Source organism: Pelodiscus sinensis, chromosome 4 (genome assembly GCF_052426305.1).
Source record: "Pelodiscus sinensis isolate ZL-2025 chromosome 4, ASM5242630v1, whole genome shotgun sequence".
Lineage (NCBI taxonomy): Eukaryota > Metazoa > Chordata > Testudines > Trionychidae > Pelodiscus > Pelodiscus sinensis.
This window is the reverse complement of record NC_143055.1, coordinates 14,769,180-14,783,948: the sequence shown is the minus strand read 5'-3', so window position 1 is coordinate 14,783,948 and position 14,769 is coordinate 14,769,180. Positions and strand designations below refer to the sequence as shown.

General features: G+C 41.1%; 1 long non-coding RNA gene across 4 annotated transcripts in view; it reads right to left on the bottom strand.

The window, feature by feature from the left end:
- Nucleotides 1–14,769, bottom strand: part of LOC106732166 (uncharacterized) — a 60,994-nt gene that overhangs the window by 28,875 nt on the left and 17,350 nt on the right. For 3 of the 4 annotated variants that reach the window (XR_016349377.1, XR_016349376.1, XR_016349378.1), the window contains one exon: nucleotides 811–874. This is a non-coding gene — a long non-coding RNA (uncharacterized LOC106732166). The remainder of the gene's footprint in view (nucleotides 1–810; nucleotides 875–14,769) is intronic. The other variant, XR_016349375.1, reaches the window with a different exon arrangement.

The following is a 14,769-nucleotide window of genomic DNA, read 5'->3' as shown; positions in this document are numbered from 1 at the left end:
TCTGGTATGTATTTTTAGACAAATAATCATTAATACAATAATCTGAGAGAGTTTCACAGACATGGTACATCTGAATAATCACATGACAACAAAATAACAGTGACCTGAATGCAGCAGTTGTATTTATAAAGGCCCTAATTCAAGACAGAAATCAAGCACATGCTTGTGTAGTCCTAGAAACGGGATGGAATCAAGCATTTAATCTGGTGATTTTTTAAATAAGAAACTAAAATATTTGTGAGTCAGTTATTTGACCAACTCCGCTTGGGGATAATTTAACATTGTGAATGAATCAGACACCCTATGTTGTTCTAACTTTGTCCACATATAAGGATTCTTTATAGCCTGCTCAAGCATCTGGTTAGAGGTTTACTTGCCCATATTTATAAGATAGAATCTTAGCAAAATAACGTATGTTATATTGGGCTGGAAGAGACCTTAAAAAAGTCTTGAGGTCCAGCCATGTCATCCTGGAACCATTGATCTGGCCACTGTACTGCTCACATGACATAAGTATTATCCATCTGGACATTTGAAACATGGTTATGAGTGTAATGACTTTTGTCTCCATTATGTATCCATCACTGCATGCATTGAAACACCTATTACTTTGGCCAGTGATTCATTTTAGGAGTTAAGAAAATATGGGTGGTGTTGGGTCTGGTTAAGTGAAAAAGTATGTTCTCCACCAGGGAAAGTGAGGAGCACAATCTAGAGGAGACATATGTTGATTTTCATGCAACCTTGGTTCAGCAGCACATAGGTACCCAACTGACAAATACATCTGTCCTGAGCAAAATAACACTTTACCTTTCTGTATCCCTTCCATCCAAGCCTCTTTCCGACAGAAATTAATTTAGCCTCAGACCTCTACCTATGAGATAGATGAGAATAAGTTTTGCAAATAGATAAATGTAAGGGCATGTCTACACTAGGAAAATATTTCAAAATAACTTATTTCAAAATCATAACTCCTAAAATAACTATTTTAAAATAGCTTGTCCCTATTACAGGGAAGCCTCAAAATTAGAAGGAGGCAGGCTCCCTTAATGTAGACGCACTACCTTGAAGCACTGGGGAGTAATTACTTTGAACGACTCTAGGGAGCAGTTATTTCAAAACAGTAACAGTGGAGCATCCACACTACCACTTATTTATTTCAAAGTAAGTGTTATTCTTCATAAAAAGCAGGATTTATTATTTTGAAATAACCTGCCCCTTATTTCAAAATAATGGACTTGGTAGTGTGGACATACCACTTGTTAGTTCAAAATAATGGAAGTTATTTCAAAATAACTCCCTAATGTAGACCAGGGCTAAGTGACTTGCTCAGGGTCACACACGGAAGCTGAATCAGAGCTAGGATTAGAGTCCTGGTGTTCAGTCATATGCAGTGGGCACCGGTCCTTCGCTCAGTAAATGGTTATCCATGTGCTCAACCAAAGCCCACACTGACAAGCCAGTCATACCTTGCCCATTCAGAAGCATTTAAACTTCCTCTGAAATATTCAATTCCCCTCTACATTGTGTTTAACTTTTCTAGAAGAATTCATGTTCCCAGAATGAGCTGGATTGACAGAGCTAAAGGATGAAATCCACCACTTAGCAACATAATGAGCAGACAAGGGCAAGTCTCACCAAATCTTTATGGTTATCCAAATGGTTATTTGAAAGCCAGAGAATCTAGTTAGCTTAAAGGAGAACATAAAACCTGCCAGATGCATTAGAAATCATGCTCTAAGGAGTATGTGGTTTACTTGATTTAAATATTTGATTTAAATTCTGGATAAATACAAAATCGAGCAATGGTCTGAGCTACTGTTCGTTCCAGGCTCTGAATGTCCTAAAAAGTCCATAGATGTTCTTGCTTCAGGCAGTCAGCTCAATGCATTAAAGAGAGGGGACCAGCCCTGGAGTTCACTGTGGTGGTGTCTACACTGGCATGAATTTCCAGAAATGCTTAAAACAGAATAGTTTTCGTTATAAGTATTTCCGGAAAAAGAGCGTCTACATTGGCAGGCTGCTTTTCCGGAAAAGCCCTTTTTCCGGAAAAGCATCTGTGGCCAATGTAGATGTGCTTTTCCGGAAAAGAACCCCGATCGTCATTTTAAAGACTACTGGGCTGTCTACACTGGCCCTTTTCCGGAACAGTGTTCTGGCATAAGGACTTATGCCCAAGCGGGAGCAATGTAGCTTTTCCAGAATAGCGGCTGATTTTGTACAGTAGAGCGTTGTTTTCCAGAATAAGTGGCCCAGTGTAGACACAGCCATTTAGATTAGGACTCTTAGGGTACATCTTCACAGCAGCATTATTTCGGAATAACTGACATTATTTCGAAATAACAAAACGCATGTCTGCACAGCAAGCCATTATTTCAAAATAATGTTGAGATGGAAGACTTCTTATTCTGACTTCTATAACCCTTCTTTCACAAGCAGTAAGGGAAATTGAAGAAAGAGTGTTCTTCCATCGACTTCCTGCTGTGTAGATAGCACCAAAAGCCGAATTAAACTTTTTCAACTTCAGCTACGCAACTGACATAGCTGAAGTTGCGTATCTTAATTCTAGTTTTGCCCTGCAGTTTAGACATACCCTTGCAGCTGAGGTTTTGATTTGGACTCTTTTCTTTCTATCTTACTCTCTTCCCCACAAAAAAAGGTAACTGAAACTTTGTGGTGATCTTTACTGTTTGTGTGTCTATGTGTTACTCCTGAAGGAATTTTGCGCCATTGCACACGCAGAGAACTCATGTCCTCTCCAGATTTTTTTTCTCTGTAGAAACTACATTCTGCTGGACAAGCACTGCAGTTATGCCTTTTGCCCACCAGGGGATGCTGTGACACCAGGATAGAAGCTCATCAACAATAGCAGCCAGCAGCAGAAAGGGTAGAGAGGCTGTGTTCCTCACAGTGACATGCCTGGGGGATCAGGTGAAGAAGCACAGACTATGGGGGACACAGACAGAGAAGGGCACATGGGGCTGCTGAGAGGTCACACACATTGGGCTACAGAAGAGCTAGTGGAGGAAGAGATTGGGGCAGTGGCTGAATGGGAGTGAGGGTGCAGGGACACATGGGGATGGTGGGGGAGAGGGTTCAGAGACATATGGGAAGGGGAAAAGATATCCCTGACTGAATGGAAGAGGCTAAAGGTCAGTCAGGGTCTGCCTGGGGAAGGATCCCCAGTTTTCTAACCATCCTTCTCTCCCCCAACTCCCCACCTGTTCCCTACCTCTCCCACTCACACACAGCAACTTCATTCCCAAGCTTTTTCCCAGCAGTTACTTCCCGCACCCTCAGCTCCTCCATTATAGTGATGTCCCCCAAACTTTTGTCCTGCTTTTGGGGAGTGCAAAACATACATTTTCTTTATTGTAGCTTAGTTGAATTTTTACTCAAAGTTCTCTGTATGCCTAATACGGTAACTATTTGTCCAAAAAAATTCCTTACACTTTTTTATTTGTTTATTTATTTTTGTTACAGACATGCTTGTTGACAGGTATTTTTACTAAAAGTACTGAAATAATTGAAAGTGATATGATGATACACTAAAAGCTGTGCTATCTGGCACTCTGTAAACTAGTAATTCTGACCTCTCCCAGTACAAATCTTCAGTCTGGTACCTGGGACTAATATACTGCCCAGCACATTACACAATTGCATATTCTGTACTCTACTTTGAGGCAAAAGAGGCAGAAGCCAAGTAAGCAAGTTGACATCAGAGATTTATTCAAAAAAATCACCTTCCACGGTGTGTCATAGGGCCATTACAGATTCAGCCCAATCTCCTACACCAGTGGTTCCCAACGTGGTGCCCGTGGTGCTATTGTGCCCGTCAGGGCATTTATGTGCTCCCACTAAATCATCTGGGCCAGCCCTACCCCAAGCACGTGGCATATGTGCAGTGCTGGCCCTGGGCACATGGGCGGCCCCTGCCCTGGGTGTACGGCATATGTGCGGTGCTGGCCCCAGGTGCAGGGCATGTAGGTGACCCCTGCCCGGGCGTGCGGCACATGTGTGGTGCCGGTCCCGGGCATGTGGGCGACCCCACATCCGGGCGCGCGCGCGTGAGTGGCCCTGCCCCATGGCGCCCAGCAGCCCCGAAAGGTTGGGGACCACTGTCCTATACCTTCTATATCTACAGTGATAATTGATGTTGACAAAGATAACCCCAAGACACTGGAAAATCCTGAAGTACCTTCTGAGTCATCAAAAAAAGATTAAATTATGTTCACTACAGTTTTAGTGTTAAGTGTATTTTTAGTGATCTGGGTGTACGCCATACACTGCTCATAGTAATATTTAGTGTCATAAAATAATCTGCTTGCTAGAAAACTTTACCTGCATACACCTATGTGCTTCAAGAAACCAACCACTCTGTATGCTCATTTATACTTTATTCATTTGATTGCATTCTAATTCTTTGAAAATTGGTATTCCGTTGGTAAAGTGTAACCTTCAGATAACCAGAATATTTGATTAACCGGCATCTTCTATTTCCCCAGTATGCTGGATAACAGAGCTTTTACTATATTGTGTTATTTTTGACAAATGAAATATGCAGAATTTTGCGAAAATTTAAAATTTTTGAACAAATTCCTCCCAGAAGAAACAATGTGTGAATGTAGTGGGTTTCCTTAATTTAGGCACAATGATTTAAAAAGAATAACAAATGCAGCCCTAAGTCTCTCTCATGTCCAGTACATTCCACTCAGATAGATTACAAATAGATTCTAGGCCCTGTCCATTTTGTGTGTTCCAGCAATGTTTCTTCACTGACTGACGGCAGTTCTGGAAGAAAAGACATTTATTATTAGAGCTCTGTTTCTCATTATTTCTAATTCCATTTCTTTTTATGGACGAGATTACAACAGTGGGGTCCACATTTACTCCACATTGCTTAGTTTGCTATTGTAACCTTGTGTTATATCCTCGTCTTCGCATATGACAGTTCCGTCATCATATTTCTCAAACACCCCTTATTTCAAGGAGGGACATTAATGTTAGTCCCGACATTACCTACATTCCACCCAAATTTGTCTCCCCTTCAGTTTTACTGTGGATAATAATTTCTATCAGAAATAAATGAGCATGAGGCTTCAGTTATTAAGATACAGTAAAAACTGTGTTATCTGTCCCTGTACCAACCAGAAAGTCAAGAAAACCCGTATTTCTAATCTTCAGAGAAAATCCAGTTTATAATCCAGTTGGTGTGGGGCCAGCAGGCTCCTTACCTGGCTCAGTGTGGCTCTCTGGAAATGGCGACATGTCCCTGGGAGGCACTCACCTTGGCGGGTTTGGAGTGGTTTGGAGTGTGTGGGAGAAGATGTGGGATGGGAGCTAGGGTATGGGTGAGGAGCAGGCTTTGAGAGGGAGTTTGGGTGCAGGAGCAAGTCTTGGGGTGTCACCTCGTCAGGCTCCCTTCAGGTGGAGATCTGTCCTGGCTGCTGCTAGGTAGAGGCGTGGCAGGCAACTTTGCATGCTGCTTTCACATGCAGGTGCTGCCCCCACAGCTCCCAAGCGCTGTGGTTCCCTGCCAATGAGAGCTGCAGAGCCAGCACTCATGGCAAGGTAGGGGCAGCCCTCGGAGCTGCCTGCCACACCTCCATCTAGGAGGAATAGAGACAGGTCACCCGAGGTGAGTGCCCCCCAAGGTGAGTGCCTCCCAGATCCAGCATCCCAAGTCCCTTTGTGTATCCCATCCCGCTTCTTGAGTCCCCTCCAACACTCGAACTTCCTTCCAAAGCCCATGCCCTGTACCCCCTTCTGCATCCCTACCTCTTCCCTCTCATTTAACCAGCATTTTTTACTTACCGGCACCACCACCACCACCCCATGCACCCAGTATGGCAGATAAAACAGTATTTACTGTAGTAATTTACCTAAAAAGGATCAACCCATACATTATTGTGATTCTGGTAGCAATAAAATATCTTTGTCCCACATTTGGTCCTTGACAGATGGAGAGGTCTGGACAAAATGAGTTAAGATAGTTGTTTCAGTGAATGGTAAACATTTAATGACATGCATTGTACTTTCACCTCAGTGTAAACTGAGAGAGGAGAGTTTCCTTTTGTTCTTTCCTGATTCATTCTCACATGAGTCATTTAAGTTGTTTGTGTAGTGTTTGGATAAACATCTCTCAAGATAATGGACCAGATTTTCCTCTCAGTGGTACCAGTAGAAATCTGGAGTCATTTAATTGGCTTCACTGGAGTGACTCTAAATGTACACAGGTATAACTGAGATCAGAATCTGGCCCACTGTTCTTCATATCCATTTTCAATTCCAGGGCATATTTGTATTCAATTAGTAATACAATTAGGAAATGAAATATCTGGGAAACAATGTGTCCACCCAGTAAATGTTACTCATTGGCCCTTATTTCTCTCCCAGGATAGTTAAAACAAATGTGCTGATGCTGGTGAGAAATTGACATGTTTGTGTTTAGCCCACCAGGTCAATTCAAATCTCTTGTGTTCTCAATGATCCATGAGGAGAGATGTTTTGAGTCACAGATTATTTGGCCATTTCCCAGTATGGGGTACAGCTCAAAGTTCCTTAGCAGCATGAATTTCATAACAATGATATAACCCAACAGCAGGTCCTGTGACCTGCCAATATGGTTGTCACTCACAGGAAACTTCTGCTGTTAAACAAAACATTTGAGCTTGTGGGGAAATAGGAGTCGCTCCATGAACCTGTGTTTTTATGTGACAACAGCCTCATAACGCCTGTTCTGATCTGACTATACCTAGCTCTATAATACCCTGATCCTGAGAGGCACTGAGAGCCCTTATTTCCCTTGTAATCTCAGGAGGAAGTAATTTAACTATTTCAGGGGTGTCCACTCCGGTTTCAGCACAACACTTTAAAGCTAGACAAGGCTTCTCCCTTCCCTGATACTAACTGTGCTGCGACACATCAAACCAGACACCAGACCCTCCGCTAGTGTCAACTGGCATAGCTTCATTTCGAGTCAATAGTGTATGGTTGTATAGCAACGAGGGGTACAGTCGTGTAGCCACTGCTGGCAAGAGACTGTAATGAGAAATCCATTCACGTACACACCCTTCTTCATTGCCTCTCGCCTAGAGCAGAACTGTTCCTTCTGCTCCCATCTCCCCAGGTACAGACACTGCTCCCTACACACGCCCACTGCCTCCTCTCTCCAGAACTATCTTTCCCATGTTGACACCCTTGGTCTCCCCTCCCATTGCCTACGTCCTCATGCAGAAACCTCTCAGGCACTATTTTTTTCCTTCCTCCTGCCATTGCAGAAATACTCCTTATGTCTCCCTTTTGGCTAGCCCTCTCTTCGATCGTGCATTGGAGCCAGGGACCCAAGAGAAATGGTGTGAGCACCATCACTTGAGCTTTTAGAGCTAGCCTAGATAAAGCACTACATGTATGTATCCAGTAGGCAGCAGTTGGTACAGAGCTGGACTGGATGAAAGAAAGCTCCTGTTTGCCTTCTGCAGTACGGTCTACTCATCTGACCCGTCATTATCTCAGACTAACACAGCTACCCCTCTGATACTTATCATTACCTGAGAACACTTCAGTACTTTCCTTCTCATTATACTTTGGAGACTTCCACCCTCCCTACCCATGCCTTGCCTTTCTGTTCCTGGCTCCAAAACACACTGCACCGACACTTTCTCTCTCATTCATTCAGCAATAGAATCACAGAAATGTAAGGTCTGGAAAGGACCTTGAGAGGTCATCTAGTCCATCTCTTCTACATTGCGGCAGGGACATGGACTAGACTGGCACATCCCTGATACGTGTCTAACCTGTTCTTAAAAACCTCCTATGACAGAGAATCCATAACCTCCCCTGGAAGCCTAGTCCAGTGCTTATTGAAACTTATCGTTAGAGTAGACATTAGGAAGAGCTTTCTAAATCTCCCTGCTGCAGATTAAGCTGATCACTTCTTATCCTACCTTTTGCGGACATAGAGAACAGTTGACCACCATTCTCTTCATAAGATATTTGAAGGTTGTCAGGTCCCCCATTTAATCTTGATTCTCATGACTAAACCCGCTGGTTTTTTAAACTTTTCCATGTATGTTGAGTTTTCTAAACCTTTTATCGTCCATATTGTTCTCTTCTGGGCTCCCTCCCATTTGTGGAGTGTGGCACCTAAAGCGTGGCATCCAAAATTCAATACAATACTCCAGCTGAGGCCTCCCCATATTTCCCTCTTTTTTTTTTTTAATGAAACTTTGTCAGGTCATCTGTCCGTATAGTGAGCTTTTTTTCCAAATGACAGCAATTCCCTTCTGAATCTGATGCAAAATTAGTCCATTGATGCTGAAAAGTCCCTGTTAACACATGAACTGGCTCGATCACCTCAAGTTTAGAAGTGGTAGCTCCGAAAGCTATAACTGGTTGGGAGAAATGTTGATGGAACCATATTCTGTTGAAGTATTGCAGTTCTCTATGGTGAAGTTTCATTCTGAAGCAGGGAAAGGTAAAAATTTCAACATCAAAAAAGCTTTATTTCATCAATGTAAAAATAAAAACACTTTGATTTTCATTGACATTTGTTTATAATGTTTAAAATTTCGAATTATAAAATATAAAATAACAAAAAAAAATTTTGATCGACCCCCCAATTCTGTTTCACAATTTCATAGTCAATTTTGTAATTTTCAAGTTTAATTCCTAACTGAAATGAAAACTAATTTCAGTGCCATAAGAACATAAGAATGCCCATACTGGGTCAGACCAAAGATCCATCTAGCTCGGTATTCTGTCCTCCAACAGTGTCAATACCTGGCACCCCAGAGGCTATGGATAGACCAAGTGATCTCTCCGTTGTCACCCATACCCAGCTTCTAACAGAGGCTAGGGACATCATCACTTTCCATCCTGGCTAATAGCTATTGATAGACCTATCTAACTCTTTTGTGAACTCTGTTAAAGTCCTGGTCTTCACAACATCCTGTGGCAAGGAGTTCCACAGGTATACTGTGTGTTGTATGAAGAAATACTTCCTTTTGTTTGTTTTAAACTTGCTACCTATTAAATCCTCCATCAACCACAATTTCCCATTTTCGACACAACTCTGCCCTCGGTGAAATAATACTAAGACCATCCATGCATGTCCCCAGGCCCGTGTCTCACTGTTCAACCAGACTGGTCTACCGGGGAATTCAAAGACTAAATTAATTCAGAATTATTAACTTCATTAATTAATGGTAAATTAATTTTTGAACTAACAGTTTCTGCACAAACATTCAGTGCTGCCTTGTAAGCTACAATATTTAATCGTTGCTGTTTTTTTTTAATATGAGATTTTAGCCCAATATGACTTTTCAATATATTTGACAATAGTAACTGAGCATGGAATATAATATAAGAATCTGTGAAGTATGTGATTGTAGCAGGGTGACTTGCCCTTAGGTTGGAGATTCTGGAGATAGGCAACTTTGACTGGCAGGCAATTTGCACCTGAAAGAAATCAGGAATTCCAGTATAAAGGCAGAAGCTATGGCAATAAAAAAGTGTCTCTCCATGTGTACAAGTGAGTCAATGACATTTTATTTTTAGTAACAGAGTTAGTACAAATGGGGCTTTATATATAGCATCAGCTTGGATCTTGGCACATATTAGAATAATTGAGAACACAGGATAGACAAAACAGCCCAAAATGTGTTAAGAAATGGAAAGATTGGCATAGAAATACCTTTCAATAAATAGGAATTCAAAAGCTCAGTACAGGAAAAACTTTTAAAGAAATGGATTAATGAAAAAAGAGGAAGATATTTTTGAAATGTGCCCTAGAGTTGAGGCTAACAACAAAGTTCAGGGCCTGGATAGGCTAATGAAGTGTTTTAGTTTAGATTCTTAACTGGCCATTTTGATTTAAACAACAATCTTTTTCAAATCAATAGACACAAAAATGGACTGTGTGCACTCTGTAATGTGGGAGAAACAATTCACCACCTCATACGACTATAAAAAACTTAAAAAATAACGAAGTCTTGCAGCACCTTAGAGACTAACAAAAATGTAGATGGTAATCATGCTTGGGGGTCGCGTAACTAGCATGACACCATCTACATTTTTTGTTAGTCTCTAAGGTGTTGCAAGACTATTCATTATTTTTAAGTTTTTTCAGTTACAGACTAACACGGCTACCCCTCTGAAACTTGTATGACTATGTCAGGGTTTTCAAAGAGACAGAAAGGGAAAAATCTTTCTGAGGAATTCAGATGTCTTAGGGTAACAAATTACATAGATTTTTAGTAAAAATGTTGGGGGAAATGAAGTGTTCTTAAAAAGGCATTCCTACATTACCTGACAGACACAGGGCAGAGGGAGCAAATATAAATCACTAAGTATTGAGAAACTGTAGTGGGTGGCAGAAGTCTTGGAACATTGTGGAACTTTCAGAAGAAAGCTAGTGTTGTGTCAATAGTTTAAAAGGGTAAATGAGATGATGGGGGTAATGACTAGTGTCCGTGTGACATCAATCATAGGCAATATAATGGGGTGGGTGATATATGGCTTAATTAATAGAGACTTAAAGGGAGGTAATATAATTAATGCTAACCAACATGGTTGCATACAAAATAGAGTCTGCCAAACTAACTTGATTTTTTTATGTGACTAGAAATTTGGTTGCTAGAGTAATGGTTTTGTGTCAATGTAATTAAGGTGTTTGACTTGGAAACACACAACATTGTGATTTTGAAAAGAAAAGAAAAAAAATTGACAGGACTCAGTAATTATGTCCCAGCTCTTAAATTTGGCTACCTTACTGAACAGTTTTAATTGTAAGCACACAGATATACAGGAACATAATTATAATTTAAAGCTTGCAGTGCTCCAGCTGGGGTTTATGTGATATAAATGATTCAGAGGTCAGTGCTTTAATGTGAGCACAGAGTGGCACAGAGAGGAACTGAGTCCAAATCAGATTCATTGTCTAGTTTGCTTCATGACTCAAGCTTTTGTTAATAAAAAAAATAAAATAAGAATAATTTTTTTTTAAAAGTTGTGGTATAGGAACTGAATTAGGCCCAATCCTGTAAGGAACCTATTACTACCTTAAATAGTGCTGATGGCCCTCTTTTTTGCAAAGTCAATGGAGGTTGAGGGGCAGTTCCCGGAGATGATCAGTATCTTACAGGATTTGGCCCAGCAGTCACTGTAATTATGGTATTCCTTTGGGAATGGCAAACTGGACTACGAATGCAGCATTGCCTAGATGTGTGTCGTCTGTCCCATCCTCTCCACTTTTTTTGAAACTGCAACCCATCTCCATCCAGTACAGGCATCTGATCCCTGATCGACAGCAAAACAAGTTCACTAACGGCAGTGAGGGAGGGAGGCTGGCAGCAAAGGATAACAGCAAATCAACAATTGGAAGAAAACCCCAAAGCTGCTAGAGTGAGAACACGACAGTGCACTTGGACAGATGCACAGATGCTTCTTGAAGGTGCTTTCTTCTCTCAGCGCAGCCTCAGTATAATGCATGGCTGGCAGGAGAAGTACAATTGTGTGTGCTAGGCAGATCTTTTTCAGCATTGACCCGAATATTTTTGGTTTAACCTACCATATTCCAGAGTTAATAGAATCCACTCAAATGTATGAGCTATAAACATTATAATATGGACATTTAGAAGTTCTTAAATCAGCCCACTTTATACTGCAGCTCTTATAGCACATCAGGAAGGTATACATACAGTTCCCATCCCTCTCCTCCCCCCTCCACTGTCTTTCCAGTCCTCCTCCATAAACAGACACTCCACGTGATATGATGGTGAGATTCAATGGTAAATGAATTTATTGCAACACTTTTTGCAGGCTTCACTTGTCCACTAATTCATCTTCTCCAGGGCTGATCATCTAACCTCTCAAGTGTCTTTGAATACTTGCCATTGAATAAACAAAATGTCACAGCAATGTCTCCCCTGCAAATCTACTCTGCCTCAAGGTCCAATAAAGGCAAAACTAAGCCCTGAGCCATTGTCTGCTTTTGTTTATATAAAAAATGCCATGACTATTCTGACCACTTACACCCTTTATTGTTAGACAAAGGAACAGTCTTCGCATCCCCACGGAAATTCAGCACTAACTTCTAATCAGGGTAGTTCTGATGTTCTCAGACTTTAAAGTTGTAAACTTTTAATGTTCAGAAAAATTTGGTTAGACTGAAGATTTTATGTTCTCCCCTCCACTGAATCTGATCTGTTAGACTTAAGGTGATTAATGCACCTTGATTTATAAGATGAGGGATATGGGAAATAGTCCTAATTTAAAAATATATATATATTTCTGTTCCATATCAGCCACATACAGACTGCATGATGAAGTGTTATCACATTTTATTGGCACACTTTTGGGATAACCTACATTGCTGACTCATGACGTTACCACTTATGAGTCATGTGCCTACCCAAACTTGCTGATAAAACTGCCTGTGTGCCACCCCATCACATATTCCACACACACACACACACACACACACACACACACACACACAAATACATGCATTTGTTTAACACATGCTTTTGTGTAGCATAAAAAAAATTAGCACATAAAAACACTAATGCCTAGTGAATTGTAAAACACACAGAGGTTTTAATAGTATTTTTGAAAACTGATGCGAATGGTTATTTTCTCTTAACTAAGATATACAGAGAAGGTACTGAATCCCTGGACACTGCCAACTTGAATCTCATTTTTTGAAATGTTTAGCTGTAAAATCTTCAGGACAAAGGTATTTGGTTTGGTTTGGTTTGTTTTGTTTTTTAAAGTCTTCTAGAAGGCTGAGCACATTGTTGGCACTAAAGAAACCCTTATCTTTAAAAAGCTGGGCTAGCTGGGTGTGTCTGTGCTAAAAACAGGAAGGCTCACCCTGTGGTTAGACCCTGCACTTTAGGACTACGTCTAGACTGCGAGCCTCTTTCAAAAGAGGCTTTTTCGAAAAAAAGTGTCTAGACTACAACCAGTACTTTCGAAAAAGCGAGCTGCTTTTTCGAAAGAGAGCACCCAAGCAGGCTCCAGCTGGACACTGTTTACCACAGGTGGCTCCTTTGTGGTGGTGCAGTGGGGCTAAGGCCCTGCACCACTCTCAAAAGCAGCCAGCCAACTCCCTCTATCCTAAACTCTGTTGTGCCCACACCCCTATTCTGTGGAGATAGAATACAGGGTGGTAGAGGAAAACATCTCCAAGGCAAAGGGTAGGAGGTGCACAGCAGCAAGGGGAGGGGAAGCTGAAGTGCTGTACTTGATAGCCTCTTGGCCAAACCAGTCAAGATCACCTTCCAGATCTACCAGTAGATCCCGCCTTAGTCCTTTTACATCCTCAAAGTGCTGTACACATATAGGGATTAACTTATGCCTGCTCTAGGAAAGGCAAATTACAAGATGCCTGTGTCAGCAGGGGCCTAGAACTCCTATGCACCAGCAATACAGATTCATACCAGGCAAGGACAGGTGCTGTTTGCACAACTGGTCTCCCCAGAGGTTTCTACTGCCAAATGCAACTCAATAAGAAACCCTTATGGGCCAAAATTACTCAGGGGATAAATGGGAGAATTCATTTCCTGGATGTCTTGGTCTCACCTTTCCATGGCCAGTTCCGCCTACCTCTTCTTGAAAAGCAATGTTTGGGAGGCCTTGACACTGCCTGTTGGCTTCCCTTACTCCACATAGGAGCAGAAGTATCAGCCACTGACAGGGGTGCCCTTTGAGTTTGATTTATCGGGTCTTAATTAGACCCGATAAATCAAACTCCAGCTGATTGATCATGGCAGCGTCAATCTTCCATTGATAGACATGGTCTCAGTGACAGTGGCAAGTGCTAGCTGCTTCCAGGGAAGATGTAAGACAGTCTATGGAAGGTATTTAGTCTCCTCCTAGCTTCCAGGAATTAGAAGTTAACTGAAGTTATGAAGCATGAGGATTTAATCCTTTTTAAATTTTTAAATGTTATTTTTTTAGTATTTACCATTTTAATTGCATATTCTTTATTATTGTTACTAATATATGTTTAAGTGCTGGCTAAAAATTGGGATTTCCATTCCAAGAGCAATACTAATATCTGAACATTTGTTTTCTTTCCAGATCAGGACAAAGGAAAACCATTATCACACAAATAAAAAATTCAGTTAATAAATAAATCATTTGTTTTGGGTCAATCAAAATATTCCATTTTAATACAATCACAATGATTGCTGATGTTTTTTTATGTTCAGGTGGCTATTTTTTTTTTTTTATCAATTTTAATGCATTCTTTCATATAGACAACCTGTTTATACTGCTTTATATACTATGTGCTGACATGTAAGTACAATATTTATATTCCAGTTGCTTTCTTTTATAATTATAGGGTAAAAATGAGGAAGTAAGCAGTTGACATATTTGTATTTGGCTGGGACATTTTTATTTTCATGTCTGATTTTGTAAGCCAGTACTTTTTAAGTGAGATGAATCGTAGGGTGCATGCAAGACAAACCAGACTCCTAAAAGGTAGTACAGTAGTTGGGAAAGGTTGAGAGCCAGTGTTCTACATCAACCCTCTTCCCCTACCATTACAGTGTCAAGAATATGGGGATGGGGTGATCAGAGTGTGCAGTGCTTCAGTTACATTCACCTGGTGAACAGTCCTTTAGAGCTGTCAGAATTTAGAGCACCCCCCACGTGCCTCTAAAGTACAAGACCTGGAGTAGAGAAACAGGGACTTGTAAGTGGGCTCCCTGTGAGCCCCACATCTTTGCAGCAGAAAACCCTGACCTCCATTTCCAAGAT